Raw genomic sequence first — 5,909 nt, 5'->3', positions numbered from 1 at the left:
AGACCACCACTTGACGAACAGGTTCCACTTCAAGGCGTAAGCGTGTCTCGTAGACAGTGCTCGCGCCGAAGTGATGGTGTCAGCTACCTGCTGGGGTAAGTCACCTAGAACCTCCGCATCCCGTCCAGGGACCAGACATGAAGTTTCCAGAGGTCTGGATGCGGATGCCACAGGGTGCCCCATCTCTGAGTCAGTAGATCCTTCCTGAGAGGAATCTGCCAGGGAGGGGCTGTCGCGAGTAGCATTAGTTTGGGGAACCAGGTACGAGTGGGCCAATACGGCGCCACAAGCAGGACCTGCTCCTCGTCCTCCCGTCTCTGAGTCAGTAGATCCTTCCTCAGAGGAATCTGCCAGGGAGGGGCTGTCGCGAGGAGCATTAGTTCGGGGAACCAGGTACGAGTGGGCCAATACGGCGCCACAAGCAGGACCTGCTCCTCGTCCTCCCTGACCTTGCACAGCGTCTGTGCGGGAAGGCTCACTGGGGGAAACACATACTTGTGCAGGCCCCGCGGCCAGCTGTGTGCCAGTGCGTCCGTGCCAAGTGTTCCCTTGGTCAGGGAGTAGAACAACTGGCAGTGAGAGGTTTCTGCAGAGGCAAGCAGGTCTACCTGAGTGGCTCCGAAATGTCTCCAAATCAGCTGGACCGTCTGGGGATGGAGTCTCTATTCTCCCAGGAGCATAGCTCGTGACGGTTGAGCAGACCCGGAATGTGATTGGCACGAAGTGACCTCAGAACCTTCCAACTCCAATGGAGGAGGTGGCGGGCGAGTTGCGACATGCGACGGGAGCGTAGACCACCTTGTCGGTTGATGTACACAACAGTCGCCGTGTTGTCCGTTCGGACCAGCACGTGCTTGCCTCGTAATGTGCCCTTTGAGATGGTTCAAGGCAAGGCGCACCGCTAACAACTCTAGGCAATTGATATGCCAGTGCAGTTGGGGGCCCGTCCACACCCCCGAAACTATGTACCCATTGTACGTGTCCCCCCAGCCGGTGGTGGAGACATCCGTGTAAACCACAGCATGCCCAGATACCTGTTCTAGGACCATGGGGTGAAGGTTTGGCGACAGGCCGGTGTAACTTGGACCCGGTGAGTGCCGCGCTGCCACGCCAACCTCGGGACTCGGCCATGAAGCCAATGCTGAAGCGGTCTCATATGAAGCAGCCCCAGCGGTGTAACTGCCGCTGCAGCTGCCATATGCCCCAGGAGCCTCTGAAATTGTTTCAGTGGGACCGCTGTCCTGCCCTTGAATGAATTCAAGCAGTTCAGCACCGACCGCGCATGTTCCTCTGTGAGGCGTGCTGTCTTTTCGACCGAATCCAACTCCAAACCGAGAAAAGAGATCCTCTGCACCGGGGGAGAGTTTCCTCTTTTCCCAGTTGACCCGAAGACCCAACTGGCTGAGGTGCCGGAGCACCAAGTCCCTGTGTTCGCACAACTGAACCTGAGACTGAGCTAGTATAAGCCAATCGTTGAGATAGTTGAGGATACGAACACCCTGCTCTCTGAGGGGAACAAGAGCCCCCTCCGCGACTTTCGTGAAGACACGGGGAGACAGGGACAGCCCGAAGGGCAGGACCTTGTACTGATATGCACGTCCCTCGAACGCGAACCGCAGAAATGGTCTGTGGCTTGGAAGGATCGACACATGAAAGTACGCGTCCTTCAGGCCGATCGCTGCAAACCAATCTCGGGGACTGATGCACCCAAAGATGCGTTTCTGCATCAACATCTTGCACGCAAGACAAGAGCATCGGCTGCCTTCACTGTCGTGAAGCAGATGCCACTGAACTTGGGGGGACGCCGGGCGAACTGAATCGCATAGCCGAGGCTGATGTTCCGCAGAAGCCAACGAGACGAGCTGGGTAGCGCTAGCCAGGCACCCAGATACCGTGCAAGCGGGACCAGCGGAACCACTGCCATACCCGCAGTGGGGCAGCGAGGTGGAACGCAGGGACCCAACTCGGGCGGGACCGAAGAGGGGACTGAGTGTGCGGTGCAACGCTTACCTGGTTTTACAGTTTGGCAGAGGGTGCGTGAGTAGGGCCTTTGTTGACACTCTCGAACCGCCCGCTGCTGCCTGCTCGCGATGGAGAAGTGGTCTGGTGCTGGTCTGTCCGCGACTCTCTGTGCCCTCCTGGGACCCAGGGACAGAGAAAACCTCTCTCTCGTCAAAATTTTCCAGATTCTCCACCCAGCCCTCCTCCGAGGGAGGGAGAGGAGCATTCAGCATCCCCCAAAGAGCAGCTTCCTCCCTCTCTGAGTCGCCCGTCCCGGGGCCTCTTGCTCTTCCGCTCACCGCCAGGTTTGACGGGGGCCTGGACGGGTGGGGCAGCCTGCCTACGCCCAGCTCCACGGCGCCGCTTGCTCGTGGCTGCTGCAGATGCAAACTGGGCAGGCTGGGGCGCTGCGACCGGCGGACTGGTGGAGGCAGCAGCTGCCCGCCGGGGCAGGATGTGACAAATCGCCTCAGTCTGCTTCTGTGCAGCCGAGAACTACTGGGCACAGCTCTCGACTGCGTCGCCGAAGAGACCGGTCTGGGACACAGGGGCATTGAGGAACCGAACTTTGTTGGCGTCCCTCATGTCAGCCAGACACAGCCAGAGATGGCGCTCCTGGACCACAAGCGCAAGGTCAGTAGCGGTTCGGAGTTCTTTCAGAACTTCTGGATCGTGACCACCCTCGTGCAGGTCCTTCAGTGCCTTGGCCTGATGAACCTGCAGTAACGCCATAGCGTGTAAGGCGGAGCCAGCTTCTCCACAAGCAGTATAAGCACCGCCGGTCAGACCAGAAGAATTCCTACAGGCCTGGGAGGGGAGCGACGGGTTACCCTGCCAGGAGGAGGCGGTCTTAGGACACAACTGCATCGCTACCGACTGCTCCACCGGGGGAATCGCCGGCCACCCTGAGAAACCAATCATCCAACCTTGAGGGCTCGGGACGCGGTGGAGGTTTCCACTTGAGCCCTACCCTCTCGTGCTACTGCCCGAAGTAGTCCTCGCCTGGCTGCCACCAGGACGAACACTAGATCGTGGTCGAGGCAATGGAGCTCCACCCCCCTGGAGGAAACAGAGCCTGACCCGCAGCTCCGAGATGGTCATCTTCCCGCAACGGGAACATGACTCATCCATGAACGCCACCTCAGCGTGTTTAATGCCCAGACACGTGAGGCAGCGATCGTGACCATCACCCGGCGCCAGGTAACGACCGCATCTCCGTTGTCCTTACAAAGACACACGCTTATTGTACTCTTTTAGAGAAATTGACTATTTTAGGGAAATGCTTTTTTACGTGCTGAGACGCACAGGGGAAACGGCCGTTTGCAGCACTACAGGGGGTAGTGCAGCCTGAAGTGCGCAACCCACTCGACACAGGAACGACCGCCGCTGAGGCACCGTACACCAACACAAAAAGCTCCCTAGAGCGCGCTGAACTCGTCGTCACACACGAAGATATTGGCAGGAGCAGAACGATGTTATCGCTCGGCTCTAAAGCGAAAAGCTGGTATGCGTTGCATTGGCTGCCTTTTTATGCTCATAATTTTAGTATTTAGTTTTAGTTTTGTCTGTAGAGAATACATCAATTTAAACTAAAAATTAGATGTTGCCTTGACAGTTAGCTGAAAATAAGTTTTTATTGTTTTTTTTTTTAATTGTATTTCTGTATTTGTTTTTTTTGTCAAGTATTAAACATTGTTTATGGCTTTAGGTTTTAGTTTTTTTTATCAAAATATAGTAAAAATCAGTAATATTGTGAAATATTACAATATACTTTCTATAACACCTTTCTATATTTTAAAATGCGATGTAATCCTATGATGAAAAGCTGAATTTTCTGCAGCCATTACTCCATAATCCTTCAGAAATCATTCAAATATTGTTGATAAAAGAAATGCCTTTTTAAAAAAAACATCAGTATTTAAACGTTTAAATGGTAGTGAATGTTGACTGACACTGATTTGGTTATGGATGTATATTAATGACAAAAGTTTCACAACACTTTTGCTGTTATTGAGGTGGGATACTGGTAAGGTTAGGGACAGGTTTGGTGGTCAGCTCGACAGGGGGTAGTGCAGCCTGAAGTGCGCAACCCACTCGACACAGGAACGACCACCGCTGAAGCGCCGTCCGCCAACACCAGAAGCTTCCAAGACTGTGTTGAACTCGTAGCTCACTGAAGACACTTGGATGGAGCAGAACGATGTTGTCATTCTGCTCCGAAGCAAAAAGCTGGTAAGCATTGCACCGGCTGCCTTTTTATACTCACGCTGTGATCAGCGGCAGCTGGATGAAATAATTGCATGCCAATGTGCATTGGCTCATTTAGTTAGACTTGAAGTAGATTGGTCTCTCGAAGCGAGATCCCAATTCATCGGTCACCGACGTGACGTCGAGAGTCACTGACTGAAAGGGAACGCTAGTGATAGAGGGTCAATTATTATTTTTTAAATGAATAAAAAGAAAAGTCAAAAGAATAGAGAACCCTAGTGTTAGAGGGTCATTTTTTATAACAAATAAAAAGAAAACAAGTAGTTAGAATAGAAAGAATAGAGAGTGCAAGTGTTACAGGGTCAAGGGTTTTTAAATAAAGATATTATGTAGTAATATATAGTATATATAAAATACATATATATATATATATATATATATATATATATATATAGAAAAATCAGTAATATTGTGAAATATTACAATATACTTTCTATAACACCTTTCTATATTTTAAAATGCGATGTAATCCTATGATGAAAAGCTGAATTTTCTGCAGCCATTACTCCATAATCCTTCAGAAATCATTCAAATATTGTTGATAAAAGAAATGCCTTTTTAAAAAAAACATCAGTATTTAAACGTTTAAATGGTAGTGAATGTTGACTGACACTGATTTGGTTATGGATGTATATTAATGACAAAAGTTTCACAACACTTTTGCTGTTATTGAGGTGGGATACTGGTAAGGTTAGGGACAGGTTTGGTGGTATGGGTAGGTTTAACCCTTTGAGTGGTACGGTCCCACATATGGGAGTTTTATTTCCGTGCCCCTGGGAGTACGGTCCCACATATGGGATTGAGAATGTTCGGTGACGTCACATAACTGCCAAATTCAAACTGTGCTTTCGAGCTTTATCTGGCGCTGAGACGCCGCTGCACTTGTCATATAATCACAACTATGCAGTGGTTTTAACCACATAATGTTTATTTTAGGTTACAGACATTTAAATACGCATAAGTACTAGTGAAACAATACATTTAGAGTTCGTAAAATACACACGGATGTTTATGGAAGCAGCAATAACAATCCATTCAAATATAATTTGCCACCGTGTTTTATTAATATCAGATACACACAGTGTAAGTAACTATAAAGTTCACTCTATTCTTCTCCCAGTTCACCGGCCACTTACTTACATGTATTTCGGGAGAAATTGATTAATTTACGTGCGGTAAATCCGACTGACAGGACTCTTGTAACTGCAGCGCGAACAAACATGACGGCGCCCATCTCACGTTACAGATCACGATCAAGCTCATTTAGAATGGTTTTTAAATGACAAAACACACTCATTTACACATATTTGTGAATCAGAATATCAGATAGTTGATGATATGGTAAGCAAGTTTATGAATATTTTGAATCAAAAACGAAAAAATGAAATAAAAGCGATCCATCCGTCACACAGTGTTATTGTGGCCGCGGTGTGTCAAGTGACAAGCATGAAGCATGAAGCATGATCTGTTTATTACAGATGCAATTACATGCAGGTATTTTTAAAATATAAGTACAATGTATTACATGTACACAATACGTGAATTCTACTAAATTATTAATTTAAATGTAAGTAGATAGTAGTTAAAGACCCTAGATAAATATTCAACCATGTTACATAGTAGCCTCAAAAATGCAAACT

At 48.8% G+C, this 5,909-nt stretch overlaps 1 protein-coding gene across 17 annotated transcripts in view; it reads right to left on the bottom strand.

Annotated features, from left to right (window-relative positions):
- celf2 (cugbp, Elav-like family member 2) overlaps nt 1–5,909 on the bottom strand; it is a 177,863-nt gene that overhangs the window by 3,878 nt on the left and 168,076 nt on the right. The gene's annotated exons all lie outside the window — the stretch shown is intronic.

Source organism: Sinocyclocheilus anshuiensis, unplaced genomic scaffold (assembly GCF_001515605.1).
Source record: "Sinocyclocheilus anshuiensis isolate Anshui unplaced genomic scaffold, SAMN03320099.WGS_v1.1 scaffold719, whole genome shotgun sequence".
NCBI lineage: Eukaryota > Metazoa > Chordata > Actinopteri > Cypriniformes > Cyprinidae > Sinocyclocheilus > Sinocyclocheilus anshuiensis.
The sequence above is the reverse complement of the archived record's forward strand: the minus strand, read 5'-3'. Positions and strand labels throughout refer to the sequence as shown.